Genomic DNA, 26,562 nt, shown 5'->3' with positions numbered 1-26,562 from the left:
TATGGAAACATAATTTTGGCACGATATGGCACATAGCGAACAAACACTCTCTCACACACATCACCTGTGTGTGTGTGTGTGTGTGCGTGCATGTGTGTGTGTGTGTGTGTGTGTGTGTGTGTGTGTGTGTGTGTGCGTGTGTGTGGTTTATACAAGTGTAGAACAGTTAACCCTTTTGCGTCGGGCGCAGAAAGTGTAATACACATGTCACAACTTCACAACTGCGTTATGTTTGAATTAAGTTTTCTCCTGGGGGGGGGGGCGCAGACAGAAATCTTGTGGGGGCTTCCACGCCCCTGTGTCCTCCGCTGGCCCCGCCCTTGTACGTCTGACATGAAAAAAAAAAGTTGCCCTGTATTCGAAAAAGTATAGTGCTTGATGTTGTGGCTTAGCTGTACTAATAAACACGACGGTGCAAGTACTACGAAGAGAAGTGTGCCTATCGAAGATTTCCTCGGAAACTCACCGTTTCTCTACGTTGTGAGAGCTCCACCGCGTGTAACGAATGCCGTGCACACTTTAACTGCCTGTTTTTAACTTCTCCCAATTCTCTCGCCATATTTTCAGAGCATGGACTGGATCAACTCGATCGTCGTTATTGCATTTGCCGCTTCACTGCAAAGGACGTTCCCATCGCCGGCGGTGAAGCGATGCTCTGAGAACTTCTGCTCAACGGTGACGTGTAAGAAAATTAGCGCCAGCGAATGTAACGGAAAGGTGGAGGCCAATGCCAGTGACTGTGGATGCTGTGAGGCGTGCGTCATGCAGCTCGGTGAGCACGTGCTAGACAGCGCAAAAATTTTACCGAGTATTGTAATGGTGATGTGTGGTGCATAACCAAGTAACACTGGGCCATAGTATGCGGGTATGCGCTACTGGTGATTGACAGTTATTTTTCCCCAGGAACGGGGAAAACAGAGTTTGGTGACTTAAATGAGAGAGCCCTATAGAGGAAGTTCACATCGGCAGCGTCGTCCCGGTATATGCATAGAATAAGTACCTGTGTCCTAGCAGGAATCAAACCCAAACATTCCGCGCAGCAACCAAGTATTCTACCACACAGCTATGATGGGCCTCGGAAAGGCTTTGGAAAAGAGATCTGAGGCAGTACTAATGTACGTGAAACGTTAGTTGGGGTTGCAGTACTGACTATCTAATTTTATGAACATTACATAGTTACTGGTAAGGCTCACTCGCACCGAAGGCGGCGTGGCAAAGCGACCAAGCGGGCTTTTTGAAGCGGTGAGGTGGCGAATTGCTGAACCTCTCCAGACCAACGTTTAACGTTTATATATAGAAAAAAAGTATCTATAAACGTTGGTTGAGACTGCAGGCCTCCTTCGTCGGGCCGCGTGGCAGAAGAAGCATGCATCTCGCGTTTTTGCGAACGTGTCACAATCACGTGACAATGCTTCTCCAGAGCGTGGCTTTCTGATTGGCTGTGGCAAAGCGGCGAGCTTCGACGGGCGGTAAACGATTGGTCGGGGAGCGATCGATGTTGCCACCCGGAGAGGGAGTTTTGCCCGCTTTACGCGTTGCCAACTCGCCGCCTTGGCCGCCCCGCGTTCGATGTGAATGAGCCTTTAGGGCGCGTTCACACTTGAGAAGTGAAGAGAAAAACTCCCAAGCATTTCCCCGAGGGTGAACATGGTTAAGGGCGAATGCACGGGGTGATGCTATGAGGGGTACTTATTAATTCGCACTATGATATTTATTAATCACACTACGGTGCCTTTATGGTGTAATGGTTCCTGGGAATGGTAATTTGATCGCACGGGGGAGTTTACGTTAACTCACTGGCGAATGACAACGGATTTTAACTTTACTCCCCCTCATAGCATCACCCCGTGCATTCGCACTTAACCATGTTCACCCTCGGGGAAATGCTCGGGAGTTTTATTACTGATTATGATGATTAAAGTGTAATTAATGAATTGTAAGTGTTGTTTGTCATGAAGCATTTGTACACAGATACATTATATACGGTGTATTATTTATTTACACTTCACGACGCGTCCGGACGAGCAAAGTCCAGGGCTCGCACCCTCTCCCGCACGGCACGTTTACTGGCTGGAATGGCTTCGGGAACGTCCACTCGTCGTTGACGATTGCGAGCGGCGTCTTGACGGCGGCCTTCATCGCCCTTCTCCGCCTGACGCTTGCGTTGTCGTTCCGCTTCTTGGGCCGCGTTTGCGGCTCGATGCTGACGCCTCATCTCGGCCTCGCGAGCGCGCTGTTCACCATCCGCTGCACGCTTCGCCCGCTTGTCCTCGGCCTCTCGAGCGCGAAGTTCGGCATCCTCTGCACGCTTCGCCCGCTTGTCCTCGGCCTCGCGAGCGCGCAGTTCGGCATCCGGTGCACGCTTCGCCCGCTTGCACTCAGCCTCGCGAGCACGCAGTTTGGCATCCGCTGCACGCTTCGCCCGCTTACGTTCGGTCTCACGAGCCCTTCGCAGCGCCGCCTCTTCTTCCAACGTCGGCGAAACCACCGCGGTACCGTCACCTCCAACGACGGGTGCAGTGCTGGCATTCGGTTGTACTGCATTCGTTGTTGATGGTAGCGTTGCCTCCGGGACATCCATCGCACGACCCCCTCTCGACGAGAGACTGAGAGAGAAGGCGGGCGCGCAAGAGAGAGGGGTGCGCGCGCAGCTGCAGCGAGCGAGGAGAGTGGAGGAGCGAGCGTAGGGGGAGGGGGTATAAGGCGCGTTACTGACACCGATATCAGCGTCGCGTTCGTCGCTAATTCGGTAGAGCGTCGCGCTGCGGCCCGCCAAGTCCTCTTTCTTTTAAAGATAGAGAGAAGACTGCGGACGCCGCCGACGGCGGTGGATGGTTTGGGGTCGCTTATAAAGTGTATTCACACTTAAAACGAAAACGCCAGAGCGGCCGGAAAACCACGACCACGTACGTCGAAGACGTTCACATTCGTTGAGCGCCATCCCGCCGCCGCTGTCGTCGATATCTTGACAATTGATTCAATTTTGCCTGCTTTCTAAGAACTGAAGTTCTCGCCGAATTGTAGTTATTCACGCAAAGTAATGAAAAGAAACAGCTCGAACCTTTTCGAAGGTTGTTTTTGGAGATAAGCCAGCCGAAACGACACGAGTGAACGCACCGGCAGCGGCGGTGGCGGATTCAGCTGGCTGTACACAAACGCGAGACACGTTGTGGTATACCGACTCGCTGATGCTGCACTGTCTAATTTCAGAGTTCTCGGCAATCATAATCCAAATAAAGCTCTCGGTGTACGCGTGCTCGTTGAGGTTGTGAAGCTTCGTCGTGCTGCACGAGTGATTTGTGATTTGAGCCGATGGGAGCCACCGCCGACGCCTTTGCGCAATGTTGAATCTCTGGCTGGCTGGTTAGATAACGTGGTTCGATCTAGCGCAGCCAAGGCCGTGAAGCAGAAATCAGATCCAGTTTCGCGTAGCAGGAAAATCGGTCTCGTATCAATTTTCGCGCGCCTGCCGCACGGCGTGGTTTTCCGGCCGCTTGGGCGGCGAAACGAGTCAGTTTCCAGATAGTTTCTCTGCTTTCTCTCTCTTCGAGGCCAAATGGGAACGCCCCCTTATGATACATGCATTGCGTCGGGTTAACGTCAATTGTATACTGGAGTGCCTTGCAGTGAGGTTGCCTCACCGCGGTGGTCTAGTGGATAAGGTATTCGGCTGCTGAACTGCAGGTCGCGGGATCGAATCCTGGCTGCGCGGGCTGCATTTCCGATGGAGGCGGAAATGTTGTACGCCCGTGTGCTCAGATTTGGGTGCACGTTAAAGAACCCCAGGTGGTCGAAATTTCCGCAGCCCTCCACTACGGCGTGTGCCGTAATCATATGGTGGTTTTGGGACGATAAAACCTCACATATCAGTCATTCAAATCAATCATCATCAGTGAGGTTGGTCGACGAAGCACTCTCCAGTGCTGCCACCCAATACATCATGCAATGATACATATCGTAGTACTCATGTTGCTGTTGGCATCGTTGTGCAAGTGTCAACTACTTATTATGTAAAACATACGTGACTGTTCAACATGTCTGTGCGTCCGACATTTGTACATACTTTCATCGTTATTTCATAACGCTTGGTTGAGCAGAACTTTTACACAACACGCACCTTCTCTCCACGAGCTGAGCATAACATCGATTCCCATGGTACGTGGGATCTGTGATTTTATTAACAGTGAAAGCTATTACGAGATCGCAACAAGTGTGACGAGCACTGTAGTTGTCTGCCGCCACCGCCAGTGTCCGTAACCACCATTGCGCGAAATAAATAAAGTTATTATAGAGAACACCAAAGACATGATGGCATTCGAACCCGGGGGCCCGGCTGCTAGCCCAATGCTCCACCACTGAGTCGTGCTGGTGCTTTTTTACAGCGAAAGCTGTTGCGAGATCACAACCCGGGTCATGGGCACGCCACCGTCGCTGCCGCCGCCGGTGTCTGTAGCTACTATCACACAAAATAAGTAAAATAAAAGGCCAGTAAACAAAAAAAAGCACCAAGGGCAAAATGGGATTCCAACCCGAGTGCCCTGCGTGCCAGCCCCCGCAGGGGCGCCTGCGCAAGTAGGCGTTCGGTGTGTAGCGACACCACGGACCCGAGCTAACGGGGGAGTTTCTACTCCCTCCCACGCCTAGCCGTGCGTGGCTTTGCCGTGTCCGAGGAAAAGGGGATCCTGGGGGTTGAGCTGACGCTGGGTGATTGGAACTTTAAGGCCCCCCGGCAGATGCAACACACCCTTTTGGCCCAGGCTTCACGTAGACGGCACCCCTGGGCTGACCCACCCAGGGGAAATCGGCAGCCGCCTTTTCCTATCTCTCTCTCCCTACATCTTCGTCTTTATCTCTTACTATTTGTCTGTCCTGTCTTCTACTTTCTTCCGTTTACTTCCGATATTCATGGCGGCAAGGGTTAACCTTGTGTAGGTATCTCACCTTGGATAATTACATTGGGTTATAGTGACAGCGTACGGCTGGCGTCGGGAGGGCTTGTTTTAACAAGTCCAACCACGTCCCCTTGTTGGGCTCTGTGGTGGGTGGTCGCCGCTGTTACCGAACACATTCATACTTGTATGGCTTTACAAGCATCCGCCGACCTTGATCGGTCTCGCAAGAGAGGCCGCACCGAAGCAAGTTATCACGGCTCGAAAGAAACTAAAGTTACTTTCGCGAAGTACCACATTATCCACAGTGACAGCACACCTCTAAGAAAATTATCCCCATTTTTGGTGGCTAAATGCCTAAAAAAAATAGGACCCACATACAAAGCATCCAAAATGTCAAGCGGTGACCTCCTTTTGGAGCTAACCGAAAAAGACCAAGTGCCTAAGCTATCCCAACTAACCAGCATTGGAGAAACAGCTGTCACCGTTTCGGTCCATCGCTCTCTAAACACCAGCAGGGGAGTGATATCTGAGGAAGACATCTTAGGCCTTAGTGACGAAAAGCTCCTCGAAGGTTTCCAAGACCAAAACGTCATCAAAGTCCAAATAATTGCAATCCGTCGCAATAATCAGGAATTGCCCACCAAACACGTAATGCTAACTTTTGGAACATGTGAAATGCCCACCTCTCTTAAGGCTGGGTACTTAAAAATAAATGTCAGACCCTACATTCCCAACCCCAGACGCTGTTTCAAATGTCAGAGATTCGGACACGCCTCGCACTCTTGCAGGCGCAAAGAAACATGCGCAAAATGCAGCGCAAACGACCACAAATCAGAAAACTGTTCATCCTCACCCCACTGTGTTAACTGTGACGGGGAACACCCAGCGTATTCCCGGTCATGCCCATGTTAGAAAAAAGAAAAAGAAGTGATCGCTCTGACCGTCAAAGATAAAATATCATTCAGCGAAGCGCGAATACGGCTATCGTACCTTTTCCACAGAAGTTACGCCGATGTGACGCAGTCGGAGGCAGCGTCACAAAGACCTCAGGAGTCGACCGCTACCACAACCAGTGGTTTCATGGTGACTCAAACCGCCCCCGTAAAAGAAGCAGCGCCAGCTGCTCCATGCACATCAAAGGGCCCGCAGACTCCGGTCTCCCTGGGCCCTAAACTCAATAGAATGCCAAGGCCTGAGTCAGTTTCTCAGCGCCTCAAACTCGATCTTACAGCGCCTCAGACAAGGCAATGGAGATCGACCACAAAACTCCGGTGTCATCGACACCGAAGGACAAGCGCTCTCTCGAGCGTACCAAACAGGACAAGGACAAAGTCCAAGTAACCACAATGAAAAAGCGATAACCGTAATGGTTATTGTATTTCTCTGTATTTCTATTTCTTATTATTGTCACCTATCATCTTTTATACCGATCAATCCCCAGAAGTATATTTACTTAACTTTATTCTGCCATGGCTTTTATCGTACATTGGAACTGCAGAGGCTCAATTCATAACTTAGGTGACACAAAGGACATCATAAGGAAATTCTCATCAGTAGCCTTTTGCCTCCAAGAGACAAATCTTGGTGCAAAACACAGCCATTTCCTAAAAGTCTTCAAAGTTGCCCGAAAGGACCGCGAACATTGCAACCGTCTTTCAGGAGGAGTAGCCATAGTGGTGCAGGGCAGCACTCCTACGCGAGATGTCCAAATAAACACATCTTTTGAGGCCGTAGCCGTCACCATCCTACCATACAAAACCATCACCATCTGCTCACTGTATATCCCACCTCACACCCTTTTCACCACCAAAAACCTAGAAAATCTAGTGGAACGGTTGCCAAAACCATTTATCTTATTTGGGGATTTCAATGCTCATTCAACCCTTTGGGGTAGCGACAAAACTGACGCAAGAGGGCAAACCGTGGAAGATTTCATTTTATCGAATGACATCTGCCTTCTTAATTCCGGTGCTTTTACCTACTTTTCACCAACCTCGCGCACTTTTAGTTGCTTAGATCTCGCCATGTGTTCATCGTGTATATTTAATGATTTTAAATGGGACGTCGTCAACACGTCTTATGGCAGTGATCATCAACCCGGCATCATAAAACTCATACCATCTTACCCAACTTTAACAAGCAGGCCACGCCGGTGGAAACTGCAGCTAGCGAACTGGCCAGTTTTCACAGAAAACGCTAAGCTCGATGAAGTTTTCTCATCGGAGCTTTCTGTTGAGGAACTAAACGAAGAGTTCGTCAAAGTTTTAATATTAGCAGCAGAAAAAGCAATACCGCAATCATCAGGCATCGTACGCAAGAAATTCAACCCTTGGTGGACAAACGAGTGTACTGATGCCAAAGAACTACAAAATAAGGCCTGGGGAATTCTACGAAGATACCCCACCTACGCCAAACTCATCAACTTCAAACAGGAAAAAGCCAGAGCCCGATTTATTCGAAGACAGGCAGAAAAGGATTCATGGCAAAAATACATATCATCAATTAACAGTTCAGTGACATCTAAACACATCTGGGACCAGGTAAGGAAGTTCAAGGGAGAGTACTCCTCCTACACAATACCACTGCTTACAAGTCCAGACACACAATCAACACTAGAAGACCAGGCCAACCTATTAGGAGAACACTTTTATAAGGTATCTAGCTCAGCAAATTACACCAATACATTCCTGAAATATAAAGAAAATGCAGAAAGACAAAGATTGCCTACTAGCAGTACCTCAAACAAAAGTTATAACCTTCCGCTTACGCTGCATGAATTGAACAGGGTACTTCCTGCCGGTCAAAAAACGGCCACAGGGTCTGAACAGATACACTACACAATGTTGGCACACCCATCCCAAGCATCCGCGAAGACACTTCTCCAATTCTTCAACAAAATATGGGACTCTGGCATAATGCCTGAAGATTGGAAAAAAGCGATAGTCATACCATTCCTAAAACCTGGTAAACCCCCAACAACCCCAAGTAGCTATAGACCCATTGCATTAACAAGTTGCCTCGCAAAAACTTACGAAAGCATCATAAATATTAGACTTACCTTCACTCTGGAATCGAAGCACCTAATAGACGCACACCAGTGCGGATATATAAAGGGCTGTTCCACCACTGATCACATTGTCAGGCTGCAACAAGAAATACGACAAGCATTTCTACACAAACAGTTCTGTCTCTCGGTTTTCTTTGACTTAGAGAAAGCATATGACACAACTTGGAGATACGGAATTCTCAGAGATCTAGCTAACTTAGAGTTCGCGGAAGAATCTACCCTGTTTATAGTGAAAATGCACCACCCTGTTTATAGTGAAAATGAACTCCATCAACAGGGCTATACCCCGTACAGTCATGCACTCCATCTATGTTGATGATCTGCAAATTGCATGCCGAGCCTCCAGCCTATCATCCTGCGAAAGGCAACTCCAAATTACAATAAATCGCCTTACGAAATGGGCCGACCAAAATGGTTTCCGCTTTTCAGCCCAAAACACCACAGCTGTTCTCATTACGCCAAAGAGAGGATTGTTCCCTAAACCCGCGCTCAAACTATACAACATCAACATGCCGGTGAAACAAGAACACAAATTTCTAGGAATCACATTCGACCGAAAACTAAGCTTTCTGCCACACATAAATGCACTGAAAACTAAGGCAAACAGAGCACTCAATGTGCTGAAAGTACTCTCCCATAAACACTGGGGTTCCGATCGACTCTGCCTTATACGTATTTACCGATCCCTTGTACGCAGCATTTTAGACTACAGATGCATAGTCTACGACTCGGCGCGTAACTCATACATCCGCCGTCTTGACCCTATACACAACCTCGGCCTTCGTCTGTCAAGTGGTGCTTACAGAACGTCACCTGTGCAAAGTCTATACGTAGAATGCAATGAGCCCCCTCTATGTGATCGAAGAGCATTACTAACCTTGTCATATGTTTTAAGAATAAGGTCGTCACCTGAACACATCTGCTATGAAATTGCCGCAAAATGTGACTCGCGCTCACACTACCTCAACAAACCGATCCTAATCAAACCACTTGTCCTGCGTTTCGAGGAATACTGCCACTTTTATACCATCCCTGATGAATCACTAGATGTCGCTATTAAACCACCAAGATTGCCGCCATGGTTTGACCTGTCACAGCTATGCGAATTTTCACTAAGCCGTTTCAACAAAAAAAGCACCCCACTAGAACACATTATCCAAGAATTTTATACACTTCAGCACGAATATAGGGATTACGAAGAATTTTACACAGATGGCTCAAAAACGGAGGACCACGTGGGTATTGGGATTGTGACGACAAAAAGCGCAGTTTCTATGAAAGTTCCTCGAAGTTTTTCTATTTTTTCAGCTGAAGCTTATGCCTTGAGTGAAGCAGTTCGGAAAATCATCGCTGAAAAATACAAGAAAGCAATCATATACACCGACTCCCTAAGCACACTAAAAGCACTACATATAAAATCCGAATGTGAGCCTATAGTAGGCGACATTCTAAACATGGTATACTTAAACAGCCAGGCAGCCTACATCCGTTTCTGCTGGGTCCCAAGTCTTGTTGGGATACCCGGAAACGAAAAAGCAGATAAGTATGCTTCCCAGGCAGCCCATCAAACAGTAACAAAAGTAAAAATTCCCCTTAAAGATATCCAGAGAACAATTCGCCTGGCCCTACTAGCAAAATGGCAAAAGCAATGGGACACGAGCACGAACAATAAGCTCCACCTGGTGAAACCTACACTCGGGGAATGGAAGACCTGCCGTCACCAGCAACGGTTTATTGAAGTTGTATTATGCCGACTTCGCATTGGACACACACACCTGACGCACAACTTCTTACTCGCAAAGGAAGAACAACCAACGTGTGCAAAATGCCAAGAAGCGTTAACACTTATGCACATCCTAATCACATGCCCTATCATTGAAACACAGAGACAAAAACATTTCAGCAAGCTATACAAACAACACGTACCTTTACACCCTGCTTTGTTCCTAGGAGATGACCCTCTAGTACCTCTGCCTGACTAGCTAAAGTTTCTTAAGGAATGTAACCTGTTAAATAAGCTTTAAAATCTCATCTTTTAAGTGTCCATTTCTGAAAGTCTTGTGTCTGGCGCAGCATAGCCTTAGCTGCTTTTGCGCCATAAAAAACCAAATTAACCTAACCTGCGTGCCAGCCCAGTATTTTACCACTCAGCCACGCCAGTGCTTAGAACATCCATGCAAATTGGACCTAGGCAGGCAAAATATCAGGAAAAAAATCGAGTCAATATGAGTAATAAACCGTTGTAGAACACAGGCCCGTAACTAGGGAGGGTTGAGGGGGTTCTGACCCCCCTTTCAAAATATTTTTGATGCTTTAACTTTTCGGGTGATACTAAAATATTTACACGCCTTCACAGCGGCCACCAGCTGCCAAAGTTACACTGCAACTTTCCTGGCATTGCTTCCCTCTTCTTCCTTTCTTCAAACCTACCCTTTGTCGCAGGTCCCGTTAATTAGGGAGGCGATCGCCGCACTAATTCCAAGGGCCGAAGTGTCGGCCCCCCGAACCGCACCAGGAAAGCGTGGACAATTTAGAAGTGGTCCTTTTTGGCACGCCAGCGGACGCCGGCTGTGGCTCAAAGAACAAGTCAGAGCCGAGAGTTGATAAACAAACAAAATTATATTCTCAATAATGGCAGCTTGAAGACAATACACAAGAATGCACACTCCACAATAGTTGCATACAATATGTCACCAATCAAACAACGTACTACACAGTACAATCAGCTCACACTCGAAACAACGGACACAGACAACAATACGCACTACAATGAAGTCGCATGCATTGAACAACCAAGACACTTAAAGACTAAAGAGATAGAAAATCTATTCAGTCCAAAGTTCTTGGAACAAAAGTCTGGATGATACTCTTCCGAGAATCACTCACTCAAAGTCCAGCGTTGTTGTCATTCCGCTGCCCCTGAAGTTTCTCTTCCAGGAAACCTCGCCGAAGTTTTTCTTCCAGGAAACCTCGCGTCTTCAATTGGCCTCTCTCCAAGCTTCAAACTTCTTCGCTGGAAACACGTCGGCTTCACACACGTTGCTGTTGCCACGCGTCTTCGCTCGATAGCGGTAGCCACACGCTCCTGCCTGTAGCTCGAGCCTTCACCCCTCAGGTGGAAATCCTCTTCTTTTCCTGCTTCGTCGCTACGGACAAAACCTTCGCCGACTGCACGGCGGAATCCCTACGCGCTCTGGCGCTTACTTCCGTCTTCTCCTGATCTCTCGTCTCGGCTGCTCGATTAAATACCTTCCACGTGAGATTCCAGAATGTTCTCATCATTACGTCGGTGCGATGCGCAGCGAAGGCTGGGGGAAAGGTCGAGACGACACGAGGGCCGTCCGCGACGGATGACTTAACCCGGCATCGCCACGCCTCTTTCCATCGAGAAATTTTGAGTGCTTGCTCGGCCGCCGATGTGGGGTGAGGAAGTTCGTCGGCGAAGCCACGCTTCCGAGGGGAGAGGCGCGCGCCCGGGGGTCTTTGGATGTTTGTTTTCATTTTCCTTTTTTTTATCGTTGACCTCGCGGCATCACTCTGGCGCTTCATCACAAGACTATGGCAGCGCGCCGCTTTTGAGCACTCGTTCTGCGACACTGCCCCCCACTTTAAGAATATTATATCATAATATTCGAAACCACACAACGAGCTCGAACAGTCACCGCACACTCTAACAGACTGTAACACACTCCGTCGCTACTGACACTTCACATTCACAGTAGATCACTCAATACAAATGTACATTGCAATTCAATCTCACAACACATGAAATATAACCACCGCTACATGAGTACAACCCTCCATCACATATTTCAGACAATACAAATGTACAAAGTTCTCTCATTACAACAACCACTATACTCACATCATTACTATACATCACATCACCATAGCAAACATTTTTACTCGCTCGACATACACTTGCGACACAGGATAACAAGAACATTAACACAACACATGTCACTCAGCCCGGCCAAACACATTCCGATTCCACCTCAGCACCTATCCTGTGTATTTCGAGCTGCGCTTGCGTCCTTTCTTGCGGTGCTCGCTCGATCTCTTCTTGTTTTTCCTCGTTCTTTTTCGGCGAGCCCTTTCCAACGACGGGGTCTGAGGCGGCGTCTCAGCCATCGTTGTCACTTCTGACACTGTGAACGGGTGATAACGCTCAACCGATCCTGTCACCCGCTTGTTCATGTCACGACATTGGGCCTGGCTGGCCGACTCCGTCACCTTTACACTGTCTGTCGGTTGAGGTCGTGCCGACGTACGTCCAGCTGCCCAGCCCGTGAACTCATTCAACACGATCATCTTCTCATTCGCTGTCTCTTGCGCCACGGCTTCACCTTGGGCTCGAGTGAATTCCGTCACGGGATGCTCCTCCACTGTATCTCGCGGTCGCTGGGTTCGCGAGGGCTCTATCTTCGGGTCTTCCCCCAAACGTTCTGGATCATTCGACCCTCGCGCCCCGTCGATGTTTCCGATAACGAGGTCGTACAGGGGGGGTCGTCATGCATAAAGCAGTAACCTTCCCGCTGAAGTATTGGGTTTCAACCTCAATTTCTGCTTCGGGAAGCATCCGAACCGGATGGTCAATTAGGCAAACTGGTTTCGTTTTGCCTGCTAACTCACTTTTACGCACCAAATTTTTTCGCACGATAACAGTAGAGCTACCGGTATCTCTTAAAACCATAACCTTTTTGCCCGCAACTTTTCCAGGCAGCGTTGGTATTCCCTTCGTAGCACCTGTTTGCTGTTTTGTCATTAGAACACCCACAATAGGGATTTTCTCCCCATTTTTCAATTCTGCAAATCCGTCGGTGATGGCATTATCATCGAATTTCGGTGCTGTTAGCACACAGGATACCTGGTGAGTTCGACTCGCTCCGTTTCGACATGCGTCTGCTTTGTGCCCAGTCTGACCACGCTTGAAACATTTTACGACCGTGGGACTCATAAAGTTAGTTCGACAGTTGCTAGTGCGATGACCCACTCGGTTACACAGAAAACATCGCGGAACACTCTCCGGTGCACGCTTCTTTTTTTCGGGTGCCGAATTTTTGGAACCTTCGGGACACTCCTTCTTGACTTTGGCCAAATTAGTGCCAGCTTGCGCTTCCAAGAATTGATCCGCTAATTCAAGCATGTCTTCAAGTGACTTAGCTCTCCTCTCTTTCAAGTACAGTGTAGCGGCCGGTGCGGCATTTTTCAAGCCGTAGGGCATGCGGACAAACTCAAACAGGCCGAACGGAGTTGTTATGGCTGTTTTTGGTATGTCCTGCGGTTCGACGGGGATTTGGTGGTATGCCGCTACAGACCTTTCAAAGGTTCATGGATGAGGTCACCCGGGGTCTTCCTTTCATCTTTGTCTACCTGGATGACATTTTGGTGGCCAGCAGAACGCCTGCGGAGCACGAAGAGCACCTCCGCCAGCTCTTTCAGCGTTTGGATGAGCACGGTCTGGTGTTGAAACCTCAAAAGTGCGTGTTTGGAGTAGAGGCGCTCAACTTCCTCGGCCACCACATCACTGCTGAAGGCATTATGCCATTGGAATCGAGGGTGGAATCCGTCAAGAAGTTTCCAGCTCCAACATCTTTTCGCAAGCTGAGGGAGTTCCTCGGGCTCTTAAACTTCCACCGGCGCTTCATTCCGTCTTGTGCTCGAGTGCTCCAGCCATTGACCGACCTGCTGCGCCGAGACGACCAAAAGGCACCAGAATTTTGTTGGTCTGACGAACACCAGAACGCTTTCCAGAAAGCTAAGGACGAGCTAGCCGCGGCTACCCTTCTCATTCATCCACGGCCTGAAGCTCCTACACGCCTCATGGTGGACGCTTCCTCCACATCGGTCGGAGCAGTGCTGCAGCAACAGGAGGGCGCCCAGTGGAAGCCACTGGGCTTCTTTTCGAAACGTCTGAAGCCTGCAGAAGCACGGTACAGCACTTTTGGAAGGGAGATGCTCGCAATATATTGTTCCATTAAGCATTTCCGCTACTTCCTCGAAGGCCGTGAGTTCTACATCTTGACAGACCACAAGCCCCTCACCTACGTATTCAAAAACAACAGTTCCTCCTACTCAGAACGAGAGATCCGTCAGCTCTCATTCATCTCCGAGTTTTCTACAGACATCCGCCACGTTCCCGGGGTCGAAAACGAAGCAGCTGACGCCTTGTCTCGCGTCAATGCTTCCAGCACAGAAGTCCTGGACTTCGAAGCTATGGCCGCAGCTCAGCGGGACGACCCCGAGTTGACAAGACTGAAGGGAGGGGGATCTTCACTCGTGCTCTCGGAGGTTGCACTTCCCTACGTCCAGAGCACGATAACCTGCGATACCTCCCAGGCAGCACCACGACCTTTTGTCCCACTGAACTTTCGCCGAGTGGTATTCAACACTTTCCACTCCATCAGCCACCCAGGTGTCCGTGCCACCCAGCGGCTGATAACGCAATGCTTCGTTTGGCCCGGAGTCAACGCGGACGTGCGACGATGGGCTCGGACATGTGAAACGTGTCAGCAAGTGAAAGTGACTCGCCACAATCGGGCTGCACTACAGGAATTTCGGACTCCTGAGTCGCGGTTTGACCACGTTCACCTTGACCTCGTGGGACCACTACCGCCCTGCCAAGGATTTAGGTACCTGCTCACATGCATCGACAGGTACAGCCGGTGGCCCGAAGCTATACCAATTGCGGACATATCAGCTGAGACCGTCGCGCAGGCCTTCATTCAAACATGGGTGTCCCGCTTTGGCTGCCCCGCCCGCATAACAACTGACCGGGGACGGCAATTCCAGAGCAACCTCTTTTCCGCACTTTCAACGCTCCTCGGTACGAAGCTGCAGCATACAACCGCCTACCACCCCGCCAGCAACGGAATGGTTGAGCGCTTCCACCGGCAACTCAAAGCCGCACTGGCAGCGAAACTCGACCGCCAGCACTGGGTGCAGAAGCTCCCGCTCGTTCTTCTTGGCCTACGCTCAACGGTGAAGGAAGACCTTGGCTTCAGCGCAGCGGAAATGGTCTACGGCTCAACAGTGCGCCTCCCGGGAGAATTCTTCTCCGACCAGACACCTTCCGCCCCAACAGCCTCCGATCACATCGAGAAGCTGCGCGCATGGCTCGCGCAACTCAGGCCAACAGCACCTCGCATCGCCCGCAACAGGAAAGTTTTCACTTTTCCTGACATGGACTCTGCTACCCATGTGTTCGTGCGACACGACGCAACGAAGCCGCCCCTTACTCCGCCGTACGATGGCCCATTCAAAGTTTTGGGACGTACTAACAAAACCATCGCAATCGACGTGCGGGGGAAACGAGAAGTCGTCGCCGTTGACCGCGCCAAGCCTGCTCATATTGAAGTTTCCATTCAAGCAGCCTCTCACGTACGATTTCAGTGCTAACCATTGGACTGTAACCTTTCACTATTCAGCCCGTAACTGCTGTCCTTCTTTAAAAGCTCCGCAATCTAGGGGGGGAGCCTTTGTAGCGGAAGCTGCTAAGCACCACCGCATTCTTTTTTATCCCGTCTGCAGCCGGCCGTCGACAGCGCGCCTACTCGCGGCGCCAGCTCCTCCTCCTCCGTGTTCGGGGAACAACGTGTTGTCGGGGCCGGCTCCGGGGATTAGACCGGCGGCATGCTACGCCTGCTCGCTCGGTGGCCCCCTTTTCCTCTTTCTTGTGGAAGAACGCGGGGGTGCCTCATTCTCTCCCTCGTCGAGGGGAGCTCTCGTCACTCGCACGGAGTGGAAATAAACAGTCTTGCCCTGCAACTCCAAACCTGCTTCACGTCTCCTTTCTCGCTGCCTCCGGCAGCCGACATTTCCGGCCGCTACAACAGCGACAGGCTTGGGTGGCAACTAGTAAGAAATTGTTCTCTAATTAGGAGCTCTCTAAGTTCATCGTACTCCTGCGCTGTCCCTGAAAGTTCAATCCATCTGTCAAAATAATGGCAAAGTCGGGCGGCATACTGCGTCGCCGTCTCACCATCAGCTGGCTTTCCTGTCCGAAATCTGTCCTGGAATCCTTCCACAGTAAATCTAAATCGCTTCAGCCAAGCAGCTTTCACCTTTGCATAGTTGGCTGCATCGGTCGGCGTCAGCCTACCGTACACACTGGGCGCTTCACCGCTCAAGCAGGTACTCAAAGCAGTTGCCCATTGATGTTCTGCCCAATTCTGGCTCCTTGCAATCGTCTCAAATTGGTGAAGGTACGCGTCAAGGTTGTCCTTCCTTTCATCAAACGCTACGAGCAGCTTGCTTGGGTTCAAGCGGAAGCCATGATCTTCCCTATCGCTGCTTTCAACTATACCTTGGACGGGAGTTTCACTTCGCTGTTGCAAACGGAGCCGCTCGAGTTCTATCTCGTGCTGTCGCTGCCGTTCCCCTTTCTCTCTTTCTTCTATCGCCCTCTCAGCTGCCAGTCTTTCTCTCTCCAGCTCCAACTTCAATTTCTGCTCTCTTTCTTCTCTCAGCTGTCGCTTCTTTGCCTCTCTTTCTTCTCTCGCCATTTCAGTGGCCAGCCTTTCCCTCTCCAACTCTTCTGCTTTTTCTTCCTTGGCCCTCTCAGCTGTCAACCTCTCTCGTTCTACCTCAGCTGCTTTTTCTTCCTTGGCCCTTTCAGCTGCCAACCTCTCTCGTTCCAACGCCTCTTTCTCCTTCTGGCTTACCCACTTCCATAGTTCGGCGCCAGAAAGCCACATCTTCACACCAAGAGTGACTAACATTTCGAGATCCATCGTGTCTCCCCAATAAAACCTTGCCGCGTGCAAAAAGTATCTGCCTAAATCAGTCTATCAGAACGCTCCCCTGCACTCGGTAACGAGAACACTGAACAACACACAAAATCGTTCCGATAGCAATATCAACAACTCGAGGCTCTTTCTCACTACTTTGATCACACTGTGCACCAAAAGGTCCTAGTCGCGGACGCCAGAATAATTGTCACAGGTCCCGTTAATTAGGGAGGCGATCGCCGGGCTAATTCCAAGGGCCGAAGTGTCGGCCCCCCGAACGGCACCACGAAAGCGTCGACAATTTAGAAGTGGTCCTTTTTGGCGCGCCAGTGGACGCCGGCTGTGGCCCAAAGAACAAGTCAGAGCCGAGAGTTGATAAACAAACAAAATTATATTCTCAATAATGACAGATCGAAAACAATACACAAGAATGCACACTCCACAATAGTTGCAAACAATATGTCACCAATCAAACAAAACAACGTACTACACAGTACAATCAGCCACACTCGAAACAACGGACACAGACAACAATACGCACTACAATGCAGTCGCATGAATTGAACAACCAAGACTCTTAAAGACTAAAGAGATAGAAAACCTATTCAATCCAAAGTTCTTGGAACAAAAGTCTGGATGATACTCTTCCTAGAATCACTCACTCAAAGTCCAGCGTTGTTGTCGTTTGGCTGCCCCTGAAGTTTCTCTTCCAGGAAACCTCGCCGAAGTTTCTCTTCCAGGAAACCTCGCGTCTTCAATTGGCCTATCTCCATGCTGCAAACTTCTTCGCCGGTAACACGTCGGCTTCACACACGCAGCTGTTGCCACACGTCCTCGCTCGATAGCGGTAGACACACGCTCCTGCCTGTAGCTCGAGCCTTCACCCCTCAGGTGGAAATCCTCTTCTTTTCCTGCTTCGTCGCTACGGACAAAACCTTCGCCGACTGCACGGCGGAATCCCTACGCGCTCTGGCGCTTACTTCCGTCTTCTCCTGATCTCTCGTCTCGGCTGCTCGATTAAATACCTTCCACGTGAGATTCCAGAGAGTTCTCATCATTTCGTCGGCGCGATGCGCAGCGAAGGCTGGGGGAAAGGTCGAGACGACACGAGGGCCGTCCGCGACGGATGACTTAACCCGGCATCGCCACGCCTCTTTCCATCGAGAAATTTCGAGTGCTTGCTCGGCCGCCGACGTGGCGTGAGGAGGTTCGTCGGCGAAGCCACGCTTACGAGGGGAGAGGCACGCGCCCGGGGGTCTTTGGATGTTTGTTTTCATTTTCCTTTTTTTATCGTTGACCTCGCGGCGTCACTCTGGCGCTTCATCACAAGACTTTGGCGGCGCGCCCCTTTTGAGCGCTCGTTCTGTGACATCCTTTTACCCGAACACCTCAGCGCTCCCTCCCCCGCACGCGCACCTGCCCTATTTGTACAGCTTTGCACTTCGCCCTCGCGTTCCTTCGAGTCTTTTTTTTTTCGTCTTTCACACCGTAGCAGCTCCTTTATTGATTCCAGATGCTTTCCTTGTGCATTGCCGCTGGAGAAGTTATCTGTCTGTTTGGAGCGCACGTGTCGGCTTTGGGTTCCTACGAAAAGCGCGTCTACTTCTGTGAAGGTAAACAGTTCGACAGCAATGGCAACACCAACACGACGTGCGCAAATTTGCCAGGGAACGAAACCCCTAAGCGGAAAAACTGAGCGGCGCACTCCGAGGACGCAGGCTGCAGGGCAAACTTTTCTCAAACTGTAGTCCTCGCCACCGAAAGGAATCATCGAAAATGACATCTACTGAAAGACTGGCATATCCGAGCAACTTCGAACAACCTCAACCACACGCAAGAAAATCTACCTCTTCTGTACACAGAAGGTATATGCGCATCCCTACGAAGCGCACAAAGCGAGGATACAGCCGGCACACAATCCGGCACCAGCGGTCAACTTTCACAGGAGAAAAAAAAAGCGCTGCCAAGCTAGGCTGCGCGCGAGAGTACAGAGGCTGACGTCAGAGCCTACAAAGTGCATTTTTGGGGGGTCACCGCTATTTAATTAGCGCAGCCCAGAGAGAAATATGCAGGCGCCCAGAGAGCCATCTGTGAAAAGGTGACTTTTTCACCGGAACGGAGCAACACCTTCTTTCTGGAATGTACCACGGGAGTGCAAATGTCTCGGCAGTGCATTCTTGGGGGTTCACGTATATTAAGGGGAGTATGCAGTGCCCATGGAGTCTTCTGTGAAAAGGTCTTCAGGTAGCGTTAATCTAGTTTGCTGCTGCTGGAGTACAATAATGGGCCTGCATGCACACCAGCTGTAGCGGCGTTCAGAAAACACATGCGCCACGCGGGAGCCGGCGCGTTCATCACACTTGCACATTCTAGCCACTGTAAAGTGGATAAGAGAGGAAGGAAACATCACCCGCCATTCGCGCCAGGCAGTCGAAGCAGTCACAAACGTCTTTTTGGAGCCACTGGCCACTTCTGTGTGCGTGCACAGGATTGCGGCAGCAAAATGAAAAGACACTCTGCAACAACGTAGCAAAGGAGTCTTGCGTATTACTTCAAGAAAGTTCGAACCGATGAAGCGGACGGAGAAGAACCGCCTCCTTCGAAGGATAAAACTTCGCGCTCCTCAGCACTGGTGGAAAGCCAAGCGCGTCCGAACTTTTGTAGTGACTCAGGAGAATGCACCGGTTTATATGAATCACCTGAGAACGAACACAAGCAGGACACCCATGCGCCGCCTGGAAATAATGGTGGCCGCAGTGCAACTCCAAGTGATCTTTGTTCCACAGTCAACGCTGGGCAAAGTGACGCCTTTACCACTGGGCAATGCCCAAGGAGGGTGAGTGGCATGGCACCTACACATTCTGGTTCACCTCCCCTCTGTGCGACGAGTGCGAATATTTTCGACTTGGGACTGTTCTTCTCAAAAAGCAATGATGTAAATGATCCAGAGACGACGGAGAAGCTGCTGCTCAATCCGTGGACCCCTCCGGCTAACTATGATTATCCAGCCACAGGGAAAAGGAATCTGAAGTTCCAACCTCACTGGGTAGATCGTTACCCATGGCTTGTTTATTCAGAGAAGCTTCAAGGAGCATTATGCAAATATTGCGTAGTTTTCGCAAGCGAGTGTGCAGGAAAAGGGGAGCATCAGCGCTCGGGCTGTTTTGTAACTAAGAGGTTCACCAATTACAAGAAAGCCATGGACGCCTTTAAGAGCCACGCATCCAGCAGTTATCACGCCTGTCAACAACGCTATCGGAGAACTTTTTAGCAGTCCGGTAACGCTCACAGCATGACATCCTAACACAACTTGACCACGGCCTTAAAAAGCAGGCGGAAGAAAACCGCAAGACTTTGCTGCCAATAATATAAACAATCCTTTTCTGTGGCAGGCAAGAAGTACCGCTTCGCGGCACAGACGACTCTGGTCCGATAATTATGTCTGAAGTGCTGCCATTCAAAATAATGGAAATTTCCGCGCACTGCTTAGGATGAGAGCAAAATGTGGAGATGCCGTTTTGAGAGCTCACATGGAAACATCTCCGGCGAATGCACTGTACACGAGCCCAAAAAATCAAAATGAGTTGATCACCCTCTGTGGTAAAATTATGCAAAGAAAGATAGTGGAAAACGTCAACTCAGGTTCGTGTTTTTCAGTTCTAGCTGACGAGGCCACTGATATATCTCACACCACCCACATTTCCTTATGTGTAAGGTACGTTGGACACGACACGTCGGGAGTGCCCATTCTTAAAGAAGATTTTGTAGATTTCGTTCCCGTGTACGATCTCACTGGCAAAGCGCTGGCGAGCACAATCCTGAACAGCCTTATAGGTCATGGTTTTGACCTGAACTTACTTTGCGGGCAAGGATACGACGGCGCGGCATCAATGAGTGGCCACTTTAACGGTGTTCAAGCCTTCATTCGTCAAACAGCGCCCAAAGCGTTGTACGTGCATTGTAGCGCCCACTCGTTGAACCTTGCTCTGCTTCACGCATGCAAACTCCCCAGCATCAGCAACTGTTTGGGAACTGTATCCTCAACCTGTACGTTTGTGAGAGCTTCGCCACAGAAGACGAACCAACTGCGAGACAAAGTAAAAGATTTAACACAAGAAAAAAGAAAATCAGTTCCCTCTTTTCGCCAAACAAGGTGGGTAGAGAGTCACGATGCACTTCAGTGTTTACTTGAACTGTACGTGCCTAATGTACAATTCCTCGAATATTTGGAAGAAGAGGCCGCGTCATCTGATACTTCATCAAAGCTTCTCAACTGCTCAATGCCATTACGAAGCCCGAGTTTGTCGTTTCGCTTCAGATTTGTAGCGACCTCTTCTCTTTGACACTGCCACTTTGCAAGTTTCTTCAAATATTGACTGTGACTTGGCTCAAGCGTTCGATCACGTAAAAAAACGTTATAGACATTCTTTCCACAAAAAGGACTAGTGCGGAAACGGAATTTAATAAAATTTTTCTGAAGTCGCTCTCTTTGCTGAAGATCACAAATGTTGAGATTGCCCTACCTCGCATCACTGGAAGGCAGATGCAAGGAAGCAACGTACCTTCTGCTACTCCCGAAGAGTACTACCGGAGGAATGTGTATTTGCCTTTGCTGGCTGACTTCGAAAATCAATTAAGAGACCGGTTCGATGCCCATAAGAAGGTCGTGGTTGGCCTTAACTTGCTGCTGCCGAAATTCTGCGCATCGACTAGCCTTTCTGATATTGATGGTGCAGTGCAGTTTTACCTTGGTGACATTCCTTCGGCTAATGTCATCGAAGCAGAGTTCACACTGTGGGTGAACAAATGCTGCCAGATCGAAGAAAAGAATTGCCCAGCTTGTGCTCTACAGGCCTTAGAGATGCGCAACCGCGACTTTTTTCCGAACATCCACAGCCTACTTTCTATCCTGGCGACTTTACCCGTGTCGACGTCGACCCCGGAACGGACTTTTTCCACACTGAGAAGGCTGAAGAGCTACCTTCGAAATCATATGAACCATGACAGATTGACCGGACTAGCACTGCTCAGCATCCATCGAGAACTTCAAGTGACCCCAGAACAAGTCCTCACAGAATTTCGCAAGTTGCCGAGAAAGAAAATCTTCCTCGTTTAAACTTCCCTCTTTGTTTGAAGAGTCGATTAAAAGCTAAACCCAGCTAGCCCAAGCTTCAACCCTTCTATTCTTTTGCAATTACGAGGAAATTATCCAGCAAGCAGAATGTGTGAACGGTAACAAGAAGATCGGAATGTCGGGTGACTTGTTTGATTGCTTGCATACATGCTGTCACGGACTGCCATTTTTGCGACCCGGCGTAACGGGAAATTAACGGGCGCCGCACTCCCCCGCTGACCGGCGGAACCATTCGCTCATTAAAAGACTGGCCTTTATTGCAGGGAAGTACTGAATGGCGTGTTCTTCTTCAAACGTTAGTCGCCGATGTTTGATCCTTTGTACCTACGGCGGCGTCGGCAGAGTCGTCAAAGGCCGCGATGCACCCCGAACTAGCTGTAGACTGCAAGACGCACTGGCTGAAACCAAGGAAACTGACCATTCCCACGGGCAAAACTGCTTGTGGACAAGCCGTATGAGAGAACCCCAACAGGTTGTCACTCTCGCTCAGTTGAGGACCCTCTCCTAATTAAAAAGGGACGTGGTCAATATATTTTTAGGGTGGAGTTTCTAACAATGAAACGTGCATGATTGGACCCATGTAGAGGCCTCTTTTCTCCCAGGACGAGAATCAGGGGACACGGAGGTCGATTCAAGAGCAGGATTTCGCCTTGCTAAGCAGTCTAGTTGCTGACCAACATGGTGTAGAAGGAGATCAAGAAGTATGCCTTAAGTGGTTGTGGTTCCGTGTCGGCTGGCCACCTAAACTTAGCCATTCGTCTAGTTGTGACGCGAAATTAACGCCTGTAACGTAGGCATCGGTACTTGAATCTCGAGTAGGCTCAACCTGCCCGCGATCGGCTTCACGCACTAGCCTCCCGGAAACACCAGCGCTGCAACACCGCCGACATCGCAGTTGTGCCAGAACTCTCTCTGACTTCTCGCATCCGATCGTCGTGGACTCAATGCTGCTGGTCATCACAGGTATCCCTTCACGTGTTCATACCTTCAGACTTTCTCATCTGTTTATTTATTGTTAGTTAGTTTTGTGTAGTTTGTAATACTTCTCTCTTGTAAGCTGAATTATTGATTTTATATGTATTTTGTTAGTTGGTATTAAGTGTTGTACTAGATTCCTCTGCAATATTCCTAGATTCCTCTTCAGTGCTGCAATATCACTAGAGTTTTGTTTTTCCCCACATACGTCTCTGATCTCTTGACTGTCTCTGCTTACGTACGGAACGACCTAACCTGCTGCCATTCCCGTCGCCGCCTCCGCGCTCTCGACGCTAGAGTGGCAGCTTGTAACACATACATACCGTTTTTGTACCGCGGTTACATTGTGTTACTTCATCAGGAGCCGTCAGTCGTGGTGTCCGCAGCTTTGGAGGTGCTATTGTTCAAACTTATTTCTTGCTTTAACCAGAATTTGAGGTGGACGTACCAATTTCTTTATTTTGGTACAAATAAGTGAAAAGTACCATCGAATTATTACACGTAAGCGATGTACTTGTTTTATTCACGAAAATAAGCCAGTATAAAAATTCCGTACCCAGGGCCGTACCCAGAAAAAAATTCCTGGGTACGGCCCTGGTAGAACAGCAGAGGAACAATCAGCTGTCAGGTAATGCGAATTGCGCAACTAGTGGGTCGTCGAATGGTCCAACCTTTTACAAAAGCTTGATTGTTTTCACCTATTAATGGTGGCGCACGCTCAATGTGGGGGACTGTGGGTACAAAAGCTTCTGGCATAACTCTTCATCGTCGTCAGCCACAGCACACGAAAAAAATTGCACAAAGCTCCTTGGAAGTATGCAGCAGGAACCACGCTTCTCCGAAGAATGACGAAGGATGGCATAGTGAATGCCTGCCTACTACACAATGACTAATGGCGTACATTCCTAAAGAAAAGTTTGTAAAGAGCTTGTAACCACGAGCGAAATGTTAGTAACAGCAGCTGTTACTAATCTTTTTGGGCCATTACTAACTTTTTTACAACCATTCTACTACCCACGTTAGCAAACGCCTGAAGGTTACAACGGTTACTAAATTTTGCGCACTGTTAGTAACTTTTCGTCATGCACGTATTTAATGAGCCTGTTGAACATACCTAGGAGGTTATTGCTACGAGCATCTAACAACTTATTTAGTAGCACGGAGATGCATTCAAGTTCGTTGAGGCAATGTATGTAAGCTTACTACTTAATCTTAAGTCTTGTATATTAGGCCTTGTTGACGTGGTAATATGCAAAATAGACATAACTAATTGGTTTTCGTAATATGCTTGATTAAATGTCCTACACTACTTTACCTCACTCATCTGAAACAAAAAACTGTACGTTTTATCAATAAAGGCGCCTAACTTAAATTATACAACATACAGCATAGCCGCCCACCAGCACCAACTGCATTCTCAGAAGCTAGGGCTATAAATACTCCTGGAACCGCTTAGCAGGCGTACTTCTCGCATGGACCTGTGTATTTATGGTGTTCGCCTTTGTGACATGATGTGCGCAATTACTCAGTGATATATCAAAATGTTTTTACTTACTAACCAGTTAGTAGCATATGTGACAAGTACTTCGTAAACCGAGCTTTGTAAGTACTACATTTTTTCTAAAAGTGTAGTGGGTACCCTGAAGGTATGCTTGCAGCAGCTACCAAAACAGTGTTAAAAAAAGCTCTTAAGGACCAATCTTACAGCTTTTGTTCTGACAGTGCAGCGCGTTCAGCGCAGGCCTGGCGGCTTTTTAGGGGCGAAGCTCCTTATAGCGGCACCCGTTTGTCCCTCGTAGTCGTAGTCGCAGTGTGTAACCTGTCTTACATTTTGACCTACAAGGTGGTGCCGGTGAGAGATTTATTGTGTGCGTTGTTGAACGATAAAAAATTCGCAGTGTGCGCGTTAACCAAAAGATGAATTCTCCTGTCTCTCATTCCCCCTTAGCAGCCTTTGGCATGTACATTGAGCACTATCTGACAAGAAAGGGTTGCTATGTTATACTCGCGGGGCATAACCTCCTTGGTTTTAGAAAGGTTTAGCGAGCGTTGGGCCGCAGTGCCATTAATACAGTGAACTAGTATATACCATGAACTGGAGGTGATTAACGGTGGGAAGTAGACACGAGCGCAAGCCGTAAGAAAGTGTGCGTGTGCCACCTCTCGTTTATACCTTGGAATGTCCGCTGTATGGCAGTGCATATGTGGAATATATGATGAAAAGATGGGAGATGGTAGTACTTGGAGTGTTGAATAAATGGACGAACGGACACACAGACAGATGCATGGACGGACTCACGGATGGCTGCACGGACGGATGGACGCATGGACGAACGCAGGGGCGGATTCATGGACAAACGCAGCTATGGACGCACACATGGACGTGCGGACACATGAACAGACGCACGCACGGACGGGCGAATATACGCACGGATGGTCACACAGACGAACGCATGGACGGACGAATGCAAGAACGAGTGGACAGACGGATGCTTCGCCCCACTCTCCATCATGCACTCCGTGGATATGCTGCCATTTTCCTTTATTGGTGGTCCTTCAAAGTTCACCGCAAACTGACCCTATATAGGCAGGCTTGATGACGGGAAAGGAATCGCGTTAGTCTGCGTCATAAAGCGTTTTGGAACACCCAAGGAACAACAAGGCGTCAAACATTGTGAATTGCGTTACGAGTTGGTCTTCAAGTTCGGCAACCCATTACTAAATCTTCAGACATAATTTTTCATTGTCGTCTGCAACAGCATAAAAATACACAAAATACACAAGGTAGCGGGTGCCACGCTTCTACAAAGATTGACGAAGGATGGCACAGTGAATCCCTCTAGACTACACAAAAGTTATAAGATGACTCATGGTAGTGTGGGTACCCGGCAAGTGCGTTTGTAGCAGTTACCCAAAGAGTGTTAACAAGAGACTGTGAAAGACCACTTTTCCAGCTTGAGCTGTGTCTGCGCTGCGCGTGGCGCGCAGGGCTGCAGGCCTGCCATATTTTTTCGAAAATCGCATTCTAAATTTAGAATATTTGGACAACCTCAAATATTACCTTGTGTGATGAGAACTTCATGATTTTTTTACGCGCTCGTCTTCCCTGCACTGGCAATAAGTTTTGCGGAGAGAATTAATAAGTAACAAGTAAGTACGTTGATGATTACTTAATAATTTATATGCATGGGCATATCAACGCATTTATGGCTAAAACGAAACTTTGTTTTGTTTCAGACGAGGGAGAAGTGTGCGTTTCCTTCGCACAGTACGGCGTACGAAAGTGGGGCGAATGCAAAGAAGGCCTTCGCTGCAACGAAGCTGCGTCCAGATGCGAAAAGAAGCCCCGCATTCCGACGATGCTTTACCACGACTAGAGATGTTCGGGCCGAGCTGGTGTCAAGGTCATCAGTGGAATGTTTCCAATTGACAACAGCCTCTCTTTCTCAGGTCTTTAAAAAAACAAGGAACAAAGAAAAATTACACCATATCCAACTAAAGGGAATCATGTGTTTATGCGAAGCAGCGCTGGTGTTCACTAGTTTTTTTATTTGTATGTTTGAGTGTTTTTTTCATTTGTGTGTGGAGTTATTTTTTGTACCGCGTATGTTAACCCCCCTTCAATTTGTGCGTATTACCTTGTGCGTGCCACAATGTGAAGATCCAGTGCTTCTAGGATAGTGTAACGCAACGAGCGAGCGCAGCAACATTTATGAGCGCACAATTGTGATAGAGGGATAAACGAGAGCATCAAGAGTGCTCACG

General features: G+C 48.9%; 1 long non-coding RNA gene across 1 annotated transcript; it reads left to right on the top strand.

Annotated features, from left to right (window-relative positions):
* The first annotated feature begins 628 nt into the window (after nt 1-628).
* Nucleotides 629-26,306, top strand: LOC142774472 (uncharacterized). Its single transcript, XR_012886413.1, has 2 exons — nt 629-772; nt 26,035-26,306. It is a non-coding gene; the product is annotated as an uncharacterized LOC142774472 (long non-coding RNA).
* Nucleotides 26,307-26,562: the final 256 nt, after the last annotated feature.

The sequence above is a fragment of the Rhipicephalus microplus genome, chromosome 10 (assembly GCF_043290135.1).
Source record: "Rhipicephalus microplus isolate Deutch F79 chromosome 10, USDA_Rmic, whole genome shotgun sequence".
NCBI lineage: Eukaryota > Metazoa > Arthropoda > Arachnida > Ixodida > Ixodidae > Rhipicephalus > Rhipicephalus microplus.
This window is presented reverse-complemented; position numbering and strand designations above follow the sequence as displayed.